This window comes from Sciurus carolinensis, chromosome 3 (genome assembly GCF_902686445.1).
Source record: "Sciurus carolinensis chromosome 3, mSciCar1.2, whole genome shotgun sequence".
In the NCBI taxonomy this organism is placed as follows: domain Eukaryota; kingdom Metazoa; phylum Chordata; class Mammalia; order Rodentia; family Sciuridae; genus Sciurus; species Sciurus carolinensis.
The window spans coordinates 111,603,737-111,625,384 of NC_062215.1; the positions used below are offsets into that span (position 1 = coordinate 111,603,737).

Genomic DNA, 21,648 nt, shown 5'->3' on the forward strand with positions numbered 1-21,648 from the left:
GTAAAGAAAGGGCCTTTAAAGAGGTGATCAAGTTAAAATGAGTTCATTTAAGTGGTTATAATCCAATTAGACTGGTGTCCTCTTAAGAAGAGTAAATCTAGACACACGAAGAGGTAGGGATGGGCCTGCACAGAGGCAGCAAAAAGACATTCATCTGCAAGCCAAGGAAAGAAGCCTGGACAGGTTCTTCATTTTTGGCCTTTTGTGGAAACCAACCTGCTGGCACCTAGATTTTGGATTTCCAGACTACAGAACTGTGAGAAATAAATTCATGTTGTTTAAGCTGCCCTGCCTGTGGTATTTTGGTACAGTGGCACTACCAAACTAAAACATCTAATAAGCTGGTTAATTGGTAGGAAAGAGGAATCTACTGCTTATTAATTTAAATGCTATATATCATAATTGCACAAAACCCTACCTCTACCAAACTACAAATTAACCTTAAAAGTCAATTTGTCATCTTTTTAAATTTTTTACTATCTTTCTAGAGGAAGAAATGAACTTCTCTATCTTCAATCTTCCATTATAAAACATCTGAAGTTTTGTAGCTTCTTATTGTGTCTTAACATGTCAGAAATATAAACAATTTTTCTCTTTACATAAAGACAAGTAAACTCTTCTAGTTAACATAAATGTATGTTTTAGTCAGTTGTTTTTTTTTTTTTTTTTTTTTTTTTCCAGCTTTGATTAAAAGATCTGACCAGAACAATTTTAGAGGAGGAACAATTTTGGGGGGTTCATGGTTTTAGAGGTCTCAATCCATAGACAGTGAACTCCATTTCTTAGGGCTCAAGATGAGACAGAACCATCATGGCAGAGGAGTGTGGCAGAGGAAAGCAGTTCACAGGATGATCAGAGACTCCTTCAGTCAGATACAAAATATATATCTCAAAGGCACACCCCCAATGACCCACCTCCTTCAGCCACACCTTACCCACCTTTAGTAAATCCCATCTGGGGGATTAATTCACTGATTAGGTTAAGGATGTTATAACCCAATCATTTTCTCCTCTAAACCTTCTTGCATTGTCTCACATAAGAGCTTTTGGGGGACACCTCACATCCAAAGCATAACAATATATGTTCAAATAGGAGTACTACATTCAAGGCCTTAGCTACATTTCTGTGGCCAGAAGAGAGAGTAATCTGGAAGTTCACCAAAATGGTTTGATATGATGTGTTATAAGTTTTGAAAGGAAATGGTGATTAAGATACAGAGCGTCAGTTAAAGACTTCTCAATCTCTGGGAAGAATTTGCTATCTCCAATCATCTTAAGGTTCAATGGTCAATAGTTCAATAGTTATTCTTCATGAAGTAGTTACATTTTAAGTGGGGTCAAATTCTTATATTACAAAAAAAGACTAACCTATTTTAGATATTAGTCAAAGAGTATTGGGGAGTGCTAAGACTTTGGTGGGAACTAAACTCAGAAAGATATTTTACAGTTAGAACCTGCTTCACCAACCTTCAAATAATAAAGTTACTATACTTGAATAAAAACTACTATTGAGAGACGTACATTATTACCCTATATTACACATGTGACTACACTGCAGGTGTGTCTCTGCACCATGTACAACCAGAGGAATGAGAAGTTGTGCTCCTCTTGTGTAAAATGTGTGAAAATACATTCTACTGTGATGTATAACTAATTAGAACAAATTTAAAAATACATAAATAAATAAATTAAATAAATTTAGGTGGAAAAAACCTACCATGGAATGCTAATGTAGCAGATATAATGAAAACTAACACTGCATTCGAAAGTGTACCATCTAAATATGTATTTCCTCCCTGATCCAAAATCATTTTTATTGTCTGCTCTGTAAAAATTGCACTGGAACAACAAAATATTTCTATTTTCTAGTGAGCACAATGTCAAGCTCTGTCAGTACAGGGAACCAAAAAGGCACTACAATTAGAATGGGCTTTTCTTCCTAGTCCTACTGTTTTCCATTTGGTTCTTGTTCCTATCTCATGGCTGCCATATGCAAGTGTGGAGTTTATTCGGTAACATTCACCCCCAACTTGCTGTGGCATATGTATGGATGGTTTCTCATCAAATCTCAGAGGCATCCCTATTGACAGTTTTCCAATGAACCTCACAAGTACCCCCAAAGTCAGCTTCTCAGCCTCAGTCCCCTTGCACTTTGAGGTAGTGTTTATTTTTTGCTCAGCCCCTATGGACCAGTTCTGGCCTGGGCAACCAAACTTCTTTGCAATCTAGTGGTCCACAACCATACCTTTTCTTGAGTGATTTAAATTCCAGTTTTGAGGACAAGGGTTCTTTCTCACATTTGTTCCTTACTTGGATATCCTCTTAGGGCCCAAGAGTATTCTTTTGAGTTATCTTTATCTTTTTTATAGAACACCATCTGATACAGTTAATAACTCTTTATGTTAAACTTTTCCTCTTCAAATAACTATATGGTTTCTGCCTCTTGATTGGACCCTGTCTGATGTGGGTAATTATAATTATTAGTAACTATAATTATTAGTGTTTATTAATTGTAAAAATGTATGGGTTTCAGTGTGATATTTCCATATGTGCATATATCATGCTTTGATCATGCCAAGAGTAAGTTTTAATTCATTTATTTAAAAAACCAAAGTATGCAAAGAACCAGAAAAATGGTTTGACAGTCTGCCAGTTATCTACTTCAATATCTTGAAGCCTAATATCTTGATCACAATAAATGAAAAAGAAGACAAAAAGGCAGTAAACATTTGAATTCTAGAAAGATAGGCTCTCATATTAATTCTTCAACCAAAAATAAAATAAAACCCTCAAGCAAACTAAAAATTCAAATCTAAGTATACAAAAGCCTTAAACAACTGTCAAGTTTAAATATTGTTGTGCCCAAATGAATACCTTCTGCATTTAGTTTTAAAAATATCTGGGGAGAGAAGGAAAGAGGAGCATTTGCTTTCTGCAAGAATATTAACCACACAGAAGATGTTGAAAGTCTTATGTCTTCAGTCATGCTTTGCACATGGTATGCAAAGTCCCACACTTAAAATGGTAGGAATGAGAATCATAATGCCAGTCTCACAGTTGTATATATCAATACTTAGGGCCAGTGCTCGACACATAGCAACTTCTCCATAAAGACTGTTTGCTTTGTATTCATGACTTCTTTTTCATTATATTGAATATTATGACAAGAAGATTACAGCTGCCTATAATAGAAAATGCAAGTCAAACAAAGCCAGTCCTGCCCACCCATGGATAGTGGGTGAAACTAGCTTTCCAAACCGTACATAGGAAATGAAGGAAAGGAGGTAGAGGCGGTATGGATACTACATAGACAAAAAAGATATTATCTAAATAATTTAATTTCCCTTCATTTCATTTTCCTGCAAAACTTGCATGAATTCACCATATGATTTTACAAAGTCAGTGAAGAAAAATATAGCAAGAAATAAACAATAACAACAAAAAACCATTTATGTGATTTCATCATGTGCTTAGGGTTTTAAATGCTTTACGCATGTTAATTCATTCAGTTCACAAAACTATCAAAGATTTAGGCAAGTTAGTCAAGGGTAGAGTCAGGATTTGTACTGTACAGCATACGGTTCCTGCACCAGTATGCCTAAGACTTCTGCTAGACTATCTCTCAACAAAGGTAATTTTTAATTCCTCTGACAAGCTACAGAAAGCAACACGGAGTTCAGATCTATGGCTCCATTCCCCCAAATTGATCAACATACAGCAACTAATGAATAAAGAATTAATGATTAAATAAATGACAGGAAAGAGGTATTCCTAAAAACCCTTTTTTCCCATTTGAACAATATTTTAAAATTTGAAATTCAATGACAAGAGAGACAAAGCACCCAGGCCTTTCACCAACAGAATAATTAGAAAACATTCTCCAATCACATCCCGCTCAGTTTTTAAACCTTAATAGCATCTTTAGATTTTAAAGCCAGAGATGATCAAGTACTTTGGAGCTAGGGTCCAATGCCACTGGAAATCTGTCAACACCATCAGTCAACTGTTTGATACTGAGAAAATCAATCAATCTCTTTTATGTTTCAGTTTCTTTCTTTTCAAAGTAAAGGGATTCAACCTGGTTATCTACAGAATAACATGCCCCCATACAAAATTGCCCCTACACTTTTAACACTACCTCAATCTTTCCCCCTCAAACAATAGCTTGTGGTTTTAATAATGGAACCCATGTTTATTGAATCTCCCATTGTGGCTCTAGCATCCTGTTAAATATGATCAAATTAAAAGGGAACTTAACTGGTGAACCAAGAAATAAAATAACACACAAAGAACCTTGAAATCGCTCTGCAAGCCTCAGCTAGTTAATCCTCTCGACATCCCCCTGGAGTCAAGCTAAACAATTTCCAAAGGTCAGATCTCATCGAGAGTCTGACTTATTTTATTAAAGTCATAGAAAAACCCTGAGTTCATGGATTATCCTTTCTGTCTCTCCCACTTTTCTCTTTTCCTAATTTCTGTCTCACTATCACTGTGCCTTAGAGGTTACAGAAGGGCCAACTTTTTTTTTTATCTTCCCATTTGTGGAGAATTACAAGTATGAACTATTAATCCTGCTAATATTAGAAACTGTATCCATACTAAATCATTGTACTGTGTGTGCTCACATAGAAAATTATTGATGACCTTAGACATCTCACAGCAATTTCAATTTCATGAATTTATAAATCAGAAGAAATATGTTTCAGATAGCACAGATTTGCTTTCTATCTTTTATAAATGCTGAAACTCTGTAAAGGGAGTTCAGTAATTTCTATTTCATACTAATATCTAAACTACTTTTCTAGGTTTCTCAGTTTAGAATGAAAATGCCTAGAGACATATTATTATGGTTGGTGGTTCTCATTAATATTAGAAAGGAGAAATCTCAGTTCATAGATCAAAATAAAGTGGCTATTTGGCAATCAACTGAATGTATTGCTACCTTGTCCACTAAAAGAGAAAGTAGAATTTGTAATGCCTGGAACAGACCATTCTATCATGAGACATCTTATTCCCTGAGGAATAAGATGTCAACTTACAGAGATTTTTTATGGAAATTTGGATAGTTCACCTTGTATCCTGTAGAAAGTATCATGGGTTTTTTTTATAAGACTTACTAAGCTATACATAACGGACTAGAAAGGAAAAGATTGAAGGATGAGTAAACCTGCAGAAACAAAATGCACACAGTCCTGTTCCTTAACAAATGGAAAGGAATCTGCTCCAAGACTGTCACATTTTCTGAAATTGACACTTAAGAAAAGGCAACAAGCCCAATTTGCTCCCCGTTTTCAACAGGAGCACCTCTTCAGCATCCCACTCCTTTTTCCTTACCATCCCCTTGCTGTCTCCAGTTGTACTACATGCTTGTCCCAAGACCAAAATGGAAGCAGTAAGAAGGAACTAACAGTGGATAACCTCTGTTCATTAATTTCTTATCAGACTGGAAGCATCTAAAACTGGGCATTAAAAGTAATCAAAGTGGTAGAGAAAATATTTGAACTTCCTATCAACTCCCTTGAAATTCTATGCTATCAGTGAATGAGATTCTGCATCCAAGTACATAATAGTAAGCATGCTAGATGCACTGTATTAAAGTTGTTAAGAGCATGAATCTTGGAGACAGATGCCAAAGGGGGGTTGTATCCATGAAAGAGCTCTACCTTTATATGGTACTTATAAAGATTGAATGAAGTAATAAATGTAAAGTATTTAGAATTGTGCCAGGGCCACAGTAAATGCTATACAGGTATTAGTCATTGCTACCTCATTTGAGACTTTGTCTTTCAAAGTTCCCAAACAATGCTCATTTGTCATATTTGTCCCACACTCCAGGAAGAGGGAACTCATTACCTCCCAAGGTGACATATCTCATCTTCTGACTATTGGAATGTTGAGCTTTCTATAATGAACCAAAATTTGTTTTCCATATTGTTCCTGCTTGCTGGTCTGAGGCTTACCTTGAAGCTATAAAGAATACAATTGATATTTGAAAACAGTTATTTCATACCAATTTGCTCTAGGCTAAATATTCTCCATTCCTGGAGAGACATACATAAAACATGGGTGAGTATTTGATAATAACTGATTTGTTTATGGTTTTAAATAATGGTACCCAGAAAAGATGGATCAGAAAGTAAGACTAGTGCTTCCCTCATTCTAGTGGGAATCCTAAGGTCCTGTTGGTTTGGAGATTTTTTTTTTTTTTTTTTTTTTTTTTTTTAGTATACCTATATTACTGCCTCAAGTAAAATGCAAGTCGATTTTATGTGACTGCTGCTAAATTGCACTTCATCAACCTATTCTGGGCTCACAAATTATTTTCTGATTTTTGTTTGTTTGTGGGATAGTGGTAGGGAGGGGAGAAGAAGTAAATAGACAACTTTATCTCCATTAAATTCCATGTTGGCATCAGTCTATTATTTGAGTTGGTCAAAACATTTTTGGATTTTGATTCCACCAACCTTTCTTTCAACATATATCACTAAGTGTCCTTTTCCCTTTCAGCAAAAATACATAGTTGTCATATAGTGAGGAGGACAGAGTGCTGGAGAACCCAGTGCCACACTTTGATTCCTATTCTCAAAAGTAATAGACTTAAAGTAGTTCCTAATTGCTCAGTCTGTGTACCTCATAGATTTAGATTTATATCTTAAGAATAGATGCTGAGAACCTTAAAGTGGTGTCTATTATCAAGAATATAAATAATCAAAAAAAAAGGATATAAATAATCATCTTCAATGTTAAAAAGCAAATTGAAATTTTTAGAAAAAAAATTTTACTTATAAAACTATGGAAACAAGCAAAAAAAACATATATTCAGCCTAAAAAACATAGTTAATTCATCAAAAATATAGAAAAAGGTGTAAAATAAATTTTTAACTCTTGATCCTTTTGCTTATTCAGTTCCTGGGCATTTCTGCATGTATAGTTCGAGCCCGGAGAACTGTTTCTCTGCCTACACAGCAACTTTTTACTCTGCACATCAGTAAGCAGAGTAAAATGTTGTTTGGCTATGTCTTTTCCTTAAGATTGTGAACTCTTCAAGGAAAGCAAAGCATTTTAATAACCCTTGCATCCTACACATAATAGGTAATAAAGGTTTATTAAACAAATAATAGGACAAGAATACCAACTGCATGTCCCTACTAATAATATAAGGTCAATCATTATCTTAGGTTACTTGAGGAATAGATATAGCTTCCCTACTCTGCCTCCCTCCTTTCTTCCATGAAGTGGGGACACTTTTAATTCTACAATTTAGACACAAATTGTGAGTATCCCCACTAAGGAAGCAATACTTTGGCATACATTTGTGTTAAGTCACTAATTAGTAATATCAGCTACTCTTCCCAGGGCACAGTTTATACAGGTTGGAGAAGTAGCATAAAAAGAGTAACCATCATTTCTGCTGATCCCAACCCTCAACATAGAATAGGATCTTACATCTTAGGATCAACCCTACTGTGGTCATGGGCCAACAAAATATTGGCACAGTAGCCAACCAGCAAATAGAGACTAGAAAATTTTGAGTTCCCACTAATACCATGCCTGGATCATGGATTCATCCTGTAGGTGCCCATTTGCTCATCTGAACCAAGTTTCTCAAACACCCACCCCATACAGCCTAGCTGCACAACTCATTTCAGGGCTAGAGTCATAGGCTATCATTGTACCCCAGTCAGCAATTAAGAGGCATGGCTTCCTTGTCCTTCACTTTCTCCGGGGAAGAGTCTGCTGTGGAGGATTCTTCTTAGGGAGGCCTTCCACCTAAGAACCCTGTTCCCCTTAGCAGTGCTATTCTCATTGTTTGATTAGTAACCCCCTTGACATTCTTTGTTGCGTGAATGGGAACTTGACTTGCCTTCCACCCTCCACCTTGGACTTGGCACCCTTCATCCCCTTCCTGCCCTGGTCACTTTCCTCTAAACCATGCCATTCTGACTTGACGCCATTGTTCCTTCCTCTCCTCTAGGAATTTCTGCATTTCTGTCAACTCTGGCCACATGGTTTATGACTCTGAGAGGAAATAAAAGGTAGTAGGGGGCAGGGAGTCGGAAAGGGAACCACTGGGAATAACAAAGATAAAAATTTCCAACTGCCTTACATTCTTTGCATAGAGGCTAAACTGGTCAGTGGCCTAGGTTTTACATTTCATATACTCTGACAGAATTTCTTCAATAAGCATCTCTAACTTTAGCTTCTTTGTCATGACCTTGAGAGCCTCTCTCAGGCAATACCCCAGGAGGCTAGGGCCAACATCCCCAGGAATAGCCAGCTCTATAGGTGCTTGGGTGTCAGCCAAGACCAATTGCCAACACAAATAGCAGAGGGAGGGGACTCAGGATGAAGAGACAAAGAAAGTGGCATGGAAGTTAAGACAGGAGTACTAGTTTTTAAAAAACCTGTGCTTTTAAGATCTTGTTTATTCAAAAATGCAAACTCTTGAGAAATAAATTTTCCTTTCACCAGTGGCAACCTCATTTTTTTGTTTTGTTTTGCGATATTTACAGTTGGTTTTATTTTTTCATCGCACCTGAGAACATTTAACATTTAATACTTCATCAGTAAGATAGCTATAAAGCATGAAGTGATAAAGGAAATTTAATACTTCATTATATATTTGATGAGTAAATGAAACATTTAAATCACATTACTCAGCATTTTAGATACTTTCAAAATTATTTTTATAGAATAATTCCGTAATAATTAGCAATAGTTCAGATTTACTTACTATATCATCAAAGAGAGGACAGTGTTTTAAAATAGAAAAGAAACTAGACTAAGAATCAGAAGTTGCAAATTCTAGTCCTTTTACTAACTGGAACTGTGGGTAAGGCCTCCTCAGACTTCTTATCTGGACCAGGCAGGAGTTGAGAGTGTCATACAGTAAAAAAGAAAATTGTACTTCCATTCAAAAGACTCTAATTTTAATCTAAATGTTGCTTCTGACTTCCTTTGTGACCTTGAGCATTTACCTTCTTCTGTTTCCTCATCTGGCATAAAAAGTAAAAGGAAGAGAAGTGTCTAGGGACATTTCCAGCTCTAAAATTTCATACAGAAAAATGACTGTGGGGCATATGTTGCCTTCCATTTGTATGTAAAACCTGTTGCTCTGCTCCAAATAGCCTGTGAGAAATACACGCTTTGGTAAAGCATTTCCCCAGTGTGCTAGAACATGCACTCTTCTACATGAACAGTGAACCTGAGTTTTCAAAACAAAAACTGCCTGCAGAGACTTCTTTGCTTCTCCCTTCTTTTGAGTACTTGAGCTCAGGCTGTGGAATCCAGTAGAAGCCTTATTTTATTAGGTTTATCCAATAAATGAAACAAGAACAAGAACAACTATACTCAAATTTGGTATTTACCTGTTGCTTATAAGCATTTTATTTAGTTCAAAAGTGAGTTCTTAAAGGCTAAAAAAGGCAATTATCAAATAAACTTTTACAATTTCTTACATGAAAATGTGCTTTATCAAAAAATATTTTTATGTTTACAGTTTCTAGTTTTTTGTTAAAATATCTTAACTATCCAGGTAGAGGGTCTTCACTTCAAAAGGAAGTCAGAGTTACAGTCACGAGTGGCTTACAGAATATTTTCTGGTAGTTGTGCTTCATTTCAATATCTTGCCATGATTGGCTGTTGATAGCTACAAATAAGGAAGTCTTGAAGTCAGGGGATTTCTCAGTGGAAGTTCCCAATTCAACACCGGGAGAGCTCAGGACAATTTAAGCAGCATTGGTAAATCCTGTGCAAACAGCTTCCAGAATGTGTAACTGCCTACATCTTTAAAGAGAAATACCCTGTGATGGAAGATTTGTAACCTGGAGAAGAGGTAACCAAATTTTATTATTCTATCAATTCTCAACCTTAGCAAGGTGGCCTGAATGTCTTCTTATGTATTGCAAGTTTATTCTACTCCTGTATTTGTTGAAAAATTTGTATGATTCAAAATTGCCTTTGTATTCATTGTCACAGTTGGAAATTTAGCCTTTAAAAAAGCCAAAACCAGAGGAAAGCTTAAAATACTGCTTTTTGTTTTCTTTCTAACTTTAAGATAAAAATTATTATGCCTCTAACTGAAATGAGTTTTTAAAATTTACATCTAGAATAAAAGTCTTATTCAATGAGTGATTTTTAAAACACAATGTAAGACTGAAAGTTGTTTGGCTTCAGTTGTATATAACTTGCTAGTTTGAAAAATCAATTAATACTGGTTGTATTCATACATTCTTTGGGTTATTTTTTTAGAAACCAACTCCAGCCTGATCCAGCATATCTGTTGAAACATTACTCATTTAGCACTTTTCTACTTCATAAGAAACACAAGATAATGAATATTTCATTATACTAAAGTATTAACCTTATACACAACCTGCAATGCCTATTTTAGAATATTCAAACTTCTAGAATTTATAGTAATCTGATCTTATTCTGACCCTTTTATTTTCGCAATAAAAATGAATGTTAAAGATTGTGTAGTATTTTCTTATTTCCTTAAGAATAACCTTGGAAATATTGATAGTTCAAAAACATTAAGCATCAAGAACTATTATCAGTATTATATTAATAGCTATAGTTTATTGAGTACCTGCTGGAGGAAAATAGTTATAATAGCTCTTAAGTAGCAGAGAGCACTTTTTCAATGAATTTTTTTTACCACTGCCCTGCCTTCATATAATATTAAAACAGTATTTAAGGGATGTCTTACCCAAGTTACAAGATGATGGAGAAAAAGGAAACTGACTTCACCAGGTCACAGAATAGTCACATCGTTGCTAGCAGCCATCTCCCTTCACTCTCACTTGTCCACTCCATCTCCTCACCCCTTCAGGGTGTACTTCCATGTGTGCACAGGTGGACAGACACACTGTCTGCCTCCGGGATGACATGGAGCTGTCCCATTCTGCCTGATATTCCTGTCCAACAGCCACTGGAGCCCTAGGGCAATGTCCAGTTATTTCTCTTAAACACGTGATCACAAAAGAGATGGATAGCTGGATGATTCAAAATAAATCTGTTAAATCCCCCTGAAATAAAGTTCTGGTTGGAATTTCATGAACTTTGTGCACTAACTTGAAGAAAATGATCACTCTTATAGTAGAGAACCTTTCTGTCTGTGAACATTCTGTGTCTTTCCACGTGTTAAGGTTTCAGCAAACATTAGGGTTCCTTGTTTATTGTAAAACATATTCCCACATATTTGGTTTCGTCTTCTTGTGTGGGCAGTAGGAGTGTTATCTTGATAAGGATATTCTTTCCACTCTATTTTCTAACTAATTACTGCTAACATCTTGGTTTCACAATTTTATCTTTCATCTACCATGTTATTGCTCTCTTATTTTTTCTAAATTGTCATTCCTATGTGATGTTAAAATAGATTAAAAATACATAAATGTATCTCCTCCCCTTTTTCTCCTCACCACATTGGCCAGAATTTCTGAAAGGGTACTTAATAACAGAGAAGAGAGCAGTCAACCTTGTCTTGTTCCTGATCTCAGTGGGAATTTCCCTTCGTGGTTAACATTAAGAATGACGTTGGTTGTTGGTTTGAAATAAACACATTAATCATAAAAAAATAGCTATCAAATATCCTAGTTTATTAAGGATATGTTTTAAAAAAGAAAATAATATTCCAGGTTAAAGTATATTTGACATCTGTATAGTTTTTCTACTTCAAACTAAATAGTGCTCTGCTGTGACACAAAACAGTAATTGCATTTTTAAAAACTCCATGTTACCAAAAATTATATTATTAATTTGATTGCTTATGTAATAAGGATAGATTTATAGTTATAAACTGCATTTTATTATTGCCTTGATGAAAATAATAAATCAATCAAAACCAAACCTACACATTTCCTCTTTTTCTCTTCAATCCACATGCTTAGACGCCTCTTCTCTATTATTTTGGTTTCACAATTCAGTTCACAACTCAAACTAACAGAAAAGAATGAAAACAATGTGGCATAAGCCAAGGAACCCTATCCAAGCAGAGCAACCAGATACATAAACAAAGCAGCTGTTCCTCTGCTATGGGAAAACAGCTTTCTTCTTATTATAACAGTGTTAATTGCAGACCCCAATTCAGTTACAACCAACAATGGTATGCAAAATGTATGTCCAAATTGATTAATCTTATATCTAACTTGTATTAAGAAAATGTGTACTGAAAAAGAAATGTTTGTAATTCACTGGGAATTTCTGCATTATATTCATAAGTTAAATAAATCTGTATATCTACTTTCCAGAACCTATCATTGATGGGTTTCCATGTTAATATTTGGCTAACTTCATAAAGTAAAATGCTAAAAGTGCCAAAATGTTTTTTAAAAGTTTAACGCAAGTTATCTGTTTCTTGAAATGTTTAAAGGACAAATCCATAACACCACTTAGCCTTGACTCCCCTTTTTGGAGGGGAATTTCCAGTGTCTTCTATTTTTATTGATCTGTTCGAGTTTTATGCCACTTTTCACACAGTTTGCTTATTTGTATTTTAAATTTTTTCTATCAAATTTTTTAAATGTATTGGCATACATGGTATTGTCTTGTACTTTGTCATCTACATAACTATATGGATAACCCTTTGTTATTGCTCATTTTGTCCTTTTATGTATTCTCTCCCCACCCCCACCTCACCCCCAATGTGATGTCACAAAGTAACTCTCTTGGGTGTATCACTTTTATAGTTGACTGATTTTTAAAGAATTAAGTTTTTAATTTTTATTAATATTTTCTTAATACCTTTTCAGACTAACTTACTTTTTACTCTTCTCAGTTGGTGGGTTGAATGCTTATTTTATTTACTTTTAATTTTTTGTTTTGTAATGAAAATATTTAAGGCTAGGAAATGTTTAGTACCATTTTAATTACATCTTATAACTTTTGATATGTCATTTTTACATTATCACTTTAATGTTTTGGTTTTCTGGGGCTTGGGAGGTTATTGTTGGTTTGTTTGGTTTCGTTCGTTTGTTTCATTTTAGGTGCTCAGGATTGACCCCACGGCCTTACACAGGCTAAGCATGCGTTGTACCACTCAGCTACACTCCAAACTCTATTGGATATTTTTTAATTGCAGTTTTATTTTCTCTTTGACCAAAAAGTTATTTAGAGGGCTGGGATGTAACTCAGTGATAAAGCCCTTACCAATATGCATGAGGCCCTATGTTTGATCCCCAGTACTACAAAAAAAAAGTAATTAGGACAGTAAAGATATTTTTTTGTTTTTGTTTTTATTAGTGGCCTTTCTGAATAGCTTTATATTTTAAGAAAAATTAAGCTAATACTCATGAGTGTTTCCATATATCACCATAATTCCTCCAACTCGTAGCATCGTCTATTATTAACATCTGCACTAGTATGGTATAATTGTTATAATTAATCCAAAACTTTTAGTTTCATTGATTCTTTTTGCTTTATTTTATTTATCTCTGCTTTAATCTTTATCAGTTCCTTTTTCTTACTAACTTGATTTGGTGTGCTCTTCTTTTTCTTGTTCCTTAAGATATGAATTTAGGTCGTTGAGGTCATATCTTACTAGGATTCACTGCATCCTATTAAGTTTTAGTTATGTTGCAATTTTGTTTTCATTCATTCTAACCAAATCTAATTCCTTCTTTGACCCATTTTTAAAGACTGTGTTGCTTAATTTTCACATATTTATGAATTTTCCAGTTTTCCTTCAGTTATTGATTCAAGTTTCATCCCATTTTGTCTGGGGAAAATACTCTGTATGATTTTGACCTTTTTTTTTTTTTTTCCCCTATCCTGCTGTGCTGGGGATTTGAACCACAGTCTTTCTGCCTGCAAAGCAAGTGCCCTACCATCCTGGCTAATTTTGACCTTTTTAAGTATATTAAAATTAGTGACCTACACCTTTGGTCTCTCCTGGAGAAGATTCATGTCCACTTGATAACATTTTAGTTTGCATTCTGCTTTAGTTTGATGGAGTGCTGTATTTATGTCTATCATATCTACTTGGGTAACAGTATTGTTCAAGTTGTTTCTTCCTTTTTTGATCTTCTGTTTTCCTATCCTTTGTTAAATGTGGCCTAATGAAACTTCCAATGATTATTCTAGTATTGTTCATTTCTCCCTTCCATTCTGTCAATGTGTGATTCATATATTTTAAGGAATTGTTGTTTGGTGAGTAGTATAATTGTTATATTTCCCTGATAAATGATCCCTTTGTTAATATATATAGTTCTTGTTTGTCTCCGAAACAGTGTTTGACTTAAAGTCTAATTTTAGGATAGCCACCCATCTCTCTTTTGGTTAATATTTGCATGGAAAAATATTTTTCCATCATTTCACTTTCATCTCTTTGTGTCTTTGAACCCAAAGTAAGTCACTTCTAGATAGCATATATGGTTTGATCATTTGATTATGGTGTATAAACATTAAGGTTTCACAAAACATGTCATAACCCTGTGCTACAATCATTCACAGTAATCCAACTGCCTTTGCTTTTGGCAATCACATTCATCATACAAGTGAATTTGTTCATGATTATCAAAATTACAAAATGAATCAAGGTCACTTAATCAAGAATCACAAGACCAAAGAAACTCTAGCATTGCAGGTCTAGACAAGAGGTTGCAGCTGTCCAGACATGATAACATTTGCTTAATTTTATTTATAAATTTGGTACAAAAAATAAAATAAGTATCTCCTTTTGACTAGAAAACAACATTGGTAATAACTTACCATTCTGTAACAGAGAATCTTCCAATAGTGCCATATTTTGAGTTGCATATCCTTGCAGCTGCTTGGTGAACCTACAGGTGTTCACCTTCTTCCAAAAAAAGCCCCTTCATACTAACTGAATCATGCCTGGAAATCTGGTGACCCAGTCACCATCCCCTTAACTAGTGAAAGCTTCTGCACGCTCTTATACCATTCTGTTCCTCACTTCCTCCCTTACCAACTTCTTTTGTACTTAATTCCTTGCAGTGTACTGTTTTATTTCCTTCTCATTTTTTCTTGTGTATTTTCAAAATGTATTTGCTTTGATGCCTGGTCACCTCAGGGATTAAGATTAATGGACTAAATTTATAACAACTTAAATTGAATTGATACCAACTTAGTTTTAGTAACATTCAAAAACTCTGTCCTATATAGTTTAATCCCTTCCTTATGTGTTGTCACAAATTATGTATGTCCATTAACATAGATTTATAATTATTATTTAGGTATTTTTTAAGTCATGTAGGAAATAAAAAGAACAAAAAATATGATCATGCTGGCATTGATATTTACCTATGTCCTTTATCTCTTTACTAAAGTCCTTTATCTCTTCATATAGCTACATACTATTTCCTAGTGGCCCCTTTTTTTTTTTTTCAGCTTTAAGGACCCTTTTGTCATTTCTCTAGGGTAAGTCTACTAACAACAAATTCCTTCTGCTTTTGATCAGTGTCAAAATGCTTTAATTTCTTCTTCATTTTTGAAGGATAATTTTGATGGATATAGAGTTCTTGGTTGACACTTTTTCTCCAGCACTTTAAATATGTCATCCCACTTTCTTCTGGTTTCCACAGTTTCAAAGAAAAATTGACTGTTCATCTTATTGAGGACCCATTGTGCATAACGTATTACTTTCATCTTGCTATTTTCACGATTCTTTCTTTTGTCTTCCTCAATGTGAATCTCTTTGAGCTGGTCCTATTTGGAGTTTTTTGAGCTCCTCAAATGTGCAGATTCAGTCTTTTAACAAACTGAAAGATTTTTATCCATTTCTCTAAAAATTTTTTCCTGTTCCTTCTCACTTCTTCAAAAATTCCATAATGCCCATGTTGGCAAACTTGATGGTGTCCCACAAGTCCACTGGATTATGTTCACTTTTCTTCATCTTTTTTTTCTACTTCTCCAATCAGATAATTTCAATTGTCCCATCGTCACATTCTCTGACTCTTTCTTCTGCCTGCTCAGATTCTACTGTTGGATCTCTCTAATGAATTTTTCATTTGTTTTTCTCCTCTTCACCTCTAGAATTTCTATTTTGTTTTATAATTCCTGTCTCTAATATTCTCATTTCCTTCATACATCATTTTCCTGATTTCCTTTACTTCTTTGTCCATGGGTTTTCTTTCGCTCTTAAAACATACTTATGACAACAGATTGAAAGTTTTTTTCTAGTAAGTTCATTGTCTGCACTTTTACCATGTGAACTTTAAAAGACATTTTAATTGATTAATCAGGATTGCCCATTAAATTAAAAAATCAATTGTATACAAAACAGTCTGTGAGTTATAGAAATTCTCTATATTAGTCAATATTGTTTGAGTTCCTCCTATAAGTCAAACTCTATTCATGTATTATTTCATTGTCTAAATACAACCTTTGAGGCAAGTATTATTATTCCCTGACAGATGAAGACGCTGAGGTACAGGGTTAGTAAAGTCATATGGTTAGTAAATGACAATCCAACAAAAAAAAAAAAAAAAAACGAGGCAATTTCAATACACAAATCTTACTCATAAAGCATTGTTTTAGCCTCTCTTATTTTTGCACTTTTGGGGGCATTGACCACCTAGGCCTCTGCTTAGTGGCTGTAAGTTTCTTTAAGATCAGTGGTAATATGTATCCTAACTTCAGAAAATCCAAATGTGTATCTTGGAATTTTAAGTGTAATGCATATCATAAAGGAGACACAACACAGTGAAATAGGATCCCATTGCTGAACCCTCTGTCCTAACCTAAAAGGGGAATCAAATGAGACCTTGCATAGAACTAGATCTTTCAGCAGAGTTTCAATAGACCAGGTAAAATGTACTGGAAACATGGCAAGGCCATTTACAAACATCTGAAAAGGACAAAAGAGGAAACATTCCAGGTTTCAAAAGAAGTTCAAAATCACTAGAAAGAAGAATCTCTGATTCTAGTGATGTAGAAATAAAGTTCATTTCAGGTTTAGAATTTGGATGTCATACAAAGCTAATGGGAAAAAATTGAGTGATTTTTAGGTAATAAAGGGACATAATAACATTAAAATACAAGAGAAGGATGCTTGGGGTGTAGTTCAGTGGTAGAGCATTTGTCTGGCATGTGCCACCCCTTGGATTTGATCCCCAGCCTGGCAAGAGAGAGAGAGAGAAAGAGAGAATATGAGAATTTGAGAACAGTTAGGAGATCAGTATAAAAATTATGAACTGATGGTAACTTGAACAAGGAGTAGCAAAGGAGACAAAGTGGTAATGGAGACCACCAATCGTGACAACAGAGATCTAAGTATGCATCAAAATATTGCAGAAAAATACTCTCACATGATTTACCTGATTTGGTGACTGATTTTAAATGTTGGGAATTAAGAATTTTATATCTTTGTCATATAGGCAATATTGTCCTTTCTTTCTTCCTTTTAACATTAAAACATACAACTTTAATACTACTTGTAGTTATTAACCTTTACATTTTAAAAAACCTAAAATAATACTTCTTTGGTTTTTATAGTTAGAATGAAATTCTATCATTTCCTTATCTCCATATATACAGAATATGAGGAAAAGAGTAAATAGTAGAATATTTTTACATTTTGACACTTCCCTCTTACCACTTGAGTTTTGTTGCTATAATCAGAAAGTTTATACCATATTACTATCAAATTATTAAATAATTATTTTTATCTTGTATCTCAATACTTATAGTATTGTAAAACCACTGTGTAGTAACTGCCTATTTCTTGTGTACATGTAATTCACAACAAATTCTAGGTTCCTTTAAGGTACAGCTGTGTCTTGGTCATCCTTCTATCGCTAACTCTTGGCACACAGCAAGCATTCACAATAATTTGCTGAATAAATGAAGTAACTGATGTGACATTTAATACTGAATTTTTATTAGGATAGACCAAGATGTTTGACCTCTTTTCATTGAGCCATTTTCTTCTCTAATGAAATTATTACAATGGATCAAAGTATTGCTTCAGATCTCTTCTGACATATCTTGGGTTGCTATTTCTTATCCTGACCTCTTCTTCAGAAAGAAGTTGGAACATGATCTTGCCATTATTTCATTTAATGGTTAGCATCAGTTTCCTTTCCATTCCCATTTAGGGAGAATTTTTCAAGCTTTTACTCTAACCTTTGATTTAATATCATGCAGTATTGATTTGCATCCTTATGTCTAAGTAATATTCTAATTTTGCTATTTCATGTTCTGAGTCCTTAAAACCTTAACTTATCCAACTTTGTTTTTATTTTTCCCAGTATCTAGATCCCTCCTTATTTTAGTCTAATATCTTATCTTATATTTCATCTCTTTTTTCATGGAAAACACAAAACAGATTCTTTATATTTACCTCTGCTTCTAGTAAATCATTTTTCAAAGTGTTCACTTTCTTTGCACTTTGAAGACTCTCTTTTATGCAGCATAGTCTTTCTTTTTTTTTTTTTTTTTTTTTTTTTTTGTACCAGGAATTGAACCCAGGGCACTTAACCACTGAGTCACATCCCCAGGCCTTTTTTGTATTTTATTTTGAGACAGGGTCTCACTGAGTTGCTTAGGGCCTGTAAGTTGCTGAGGCTGGCTTTGAACTCATGATCCTCCTGCCGCAACCTCCAGAGCCGCTGGGATTACAGCATACACCACTGCACCCTGCAGCATAACTTTTTAAAAGGATGTTTTGCCTCATATTTACTAATTACAAGGCTTATATTGCCCTTACTAATTGAATGTATGGATTTTGTTCTTCTCATTAGCTATCTGATTGCCATTATTTCCTCAGCACAGATCTTGAGCTAGCAGACAAATAGACACACAGTTCACAATGAACATTTTGGCTTGAAGCTGGTATTTATCAGCTTTGCATGTGGGTGTTAGACTGAGGTGAGATCCCTTACGCTTACTGACTAGTTATCTTACTATGAAGAGGACAACTCTTGGTTAACCAGAAACAATTACTGGTTTTTTCCTTGATAGAAAGTAGGTATGAAAAAATTAAACTTCAAGAGAGTTAAACATCTGTCTGCCAAATCCCTTTCATTATCCATGCTTGAATACAGAGCAACACATCTGTCCACTCCCATTGGGGTATGTTGTTATTCTCCAAATCATACCTCCAAAGTAGGTAATAGAGGTACTAGTGGGGGACACTGAGCCACAGAGATGCAAAATACTTCTTACAGGTCCTAAATAGTAATACAGTATGATTCACTGATACATACCACAATACAGGTAGACTTCTTGCTATCCTTCAGACCACCAAGTTTTCTTGCTTTCAAACAACAAAGAGCATGTTCCATTCAGCTACACTATTTTTGTGCTTGATGTAAAATCCTATCAAATTCTGACACTAAGCTTCTTGGCAAGAAGGCCATAGCTACTCGTGTGGTACCTTTCTGTGAAGTAGAAAAAAACATTCCTCTAGGAAGACCCAGGCTGAAGGGAGCAAGCCTTGGCAAGTGAACACAGCCTGCTCAAATGCACAGTAGCTGTGGTCATCAATCCTGCCTTCTGATTTCATGGTATTATGAGTGCTCACATTATTTCACTTTTTCATAGCATTGTGGATGAAGAGTACAAGACACAAACCTAGGTCAGATGTCATCTTAAATCAAACGTCAAACATCTTCTATTAATAGTGTTATTTCACATCCAAGATTTGACTGAGATCATTCCTGATATTCCAAATTGTAAGTGTAAATAGTGGTAAATTTCTTTATCCTTAGATTTATATTCAGAACCCTTAAAAATATTAGTCAGTTTTTAAAATAGGTCCCAAAATATTTTAATAAGCCTACAGTTCCCCATTTTCATCCCAACCGCTCCAATACTGATGCTACATCTCTGTTCACTAACAAGAATTATATGTACTAATGAGTGATGAAAAATAGGAATAAAATTATGTCACTCTTTTAAGGAATTATTCGTTCAATAAATGTCTGAACTCTATTCCCAGTCTTCATTAAACACTGTATGTCAACTCTAGAAAATTAAATCACCATTTTCAGAAAAGGAAAATACAACACCATTTCAACCAAAAACTCATCCATCTAAAATAATTCTACCAGCAATCATGCATGTTTCATATTTTCACCCTCTTCTCATCATGACAATATCATCATGGGGATAGGAAATGCAAAAATAAATATATATTTAAGGAAGTTACAGATTTTCCTTTCCTTATTAAAGGCTTTGGTGCTGTCATATTTCAAAATACCTGTGCATTCAGCCTTAGATTCTGAGTATATTATTAAATTCTATAATTTCAATCAAAAATCTTCAAAAACCTTCCTCAAATATTCAAACATGGCTAGGGAATGGAATAATGAGGAAATTTTAATTCACGGGAAATCTAATAAAGTTCTACTTCCATTCACCAACCATTCAACCTTAGCAAGTGCATTTATTGAAAAGTCTTACTAGTTGAGCAAAAAGAAAAAAGAAAACATGAGTGCATGTTTCTCAAACAAATGGATAATGCTTCTCAAACTGCTGCCCTTAACGCCCCAATCACATTCACTTGAAGATCTATTGAAAATGCAAGTTCCTAGGCTTCATCACCCTGGTTCCTCTGAACCAAAATCTGAGGGTTAGCTGATGGAACTACACGTTGAGTTTCTCGGGTGATTCTTGTGTACTCTCATATATAGGGTGTCAGACCTGGTTACTTATTTTAATCAAAATTCTAGCAAGACCCTAAAGAGACCTTCAAACTTGACATTGGGTTCCCTTCCACGGTTGCCGAGTTTCCTTTAGAGGAGACCGGGCGGGGCTGCGCTGGGTGGCGGGGCGGGGCCGGGTTGCGGGGCGGGGTCGGGAGGGGCTGGCCTGGCCTGGGGAGAGGGTGCAGTGTTAATGGCTCCGCGCGCAGGCGCTGCCCTCTGAACTGGAACGGAAAACAACTTCCGGTTGCGGTCACTCGATCAGGTACCGGCGACCTGTGGCGTGAGAGAGCTTCGCGGAAACCCTGAACTGTGAGTAAAAAGTTCGTGAGCTAGTTGGTGTGTCCGGATCCGTCGAGCATGCCGACGGAGAACTTTGTGTGAGCTAAAGGGGCGCGCTGACAGTTTGGGCGCCGCAGGGAGAAAAGCCGGAGTTGCGGAGGCAACCAGTTTGCAAGAGTGGGGAGGGATTTTGTACGAAAGAAACCACGCCGGTTGGTGTTCCGGAGCCGACCCGAGGGACTTTCCGGGCCCAAGACGTCGGCGCAGCAACGGCCCCCGCCTCCCAGGCTGCAGGCGAGAAACGTGGCCCCGCTCTTTGAACCGGGAGGTGGGGACGGCAGGGCAAGTGGTGTCGGGATGAGCAGTGGACCAGGTCCAGAGGGTCCCCAATCCTCGGGAGAGGGACTGCCTCCCAGAAGCAAGTACGAGAGTGGTTACTCTTTTGAAGGCGTCTCAATAGGTTCCATCTGTTGTTTTTCCCAAGGTAGTTGCACAATTTCGCTCTCTGCCTTCCTGTGGGGTGTCATCATAGCCTTGTCAATGAGAAGTTGGGTAACTTGCCAGAGGGTCACGGAGAGAATGGGCGGCTGAGGCGGAAAGAGCGGAAGCAAACCCTGTCCGCAGTGGAACCCTGACGTTAGTTAGGTGAAGTCCCCACCCGGGTGAAAACTGACTAGCGAGGAGCTACAGAAGCAAAAGGCTGCACTCGTCAAAGAAGTAAAAAGAGGGACGATACCAAACCCCAAGAGGAATTGTGCTGT

General features: G+C 35.7%; 1 protein-coding gene across 3 annotated transcripts in view; it reads left to right on the plus strand.

The window, feature by feature from the left end:
- Nucleotides 1–9,701: 9,701 nt before the first annotated feature.
- Nucleotides 9,702–21,648, plus strand: part of Tank (TRAF family member associated NFKB activator) — a 72,052-nt gene continuing 60,105 nt past the window's right edge. Inside the window, exon 1 of one of the 3 annotated variants that reach the window (XM_047544906.1) lies at nt 9,702–9,834. The gene's annotated coding sequence lies outside the window, so the exon portion shown is untranslated. Of the gene's footprint in view, nt 9,835–20,785; nt 20,918–20,962; nt 21,372–21,648 lie in introns of those variants that run through there. The other 2 variants (XM_047544905.1, XM_047544908.1) reach the window with 2 other exon arrangements.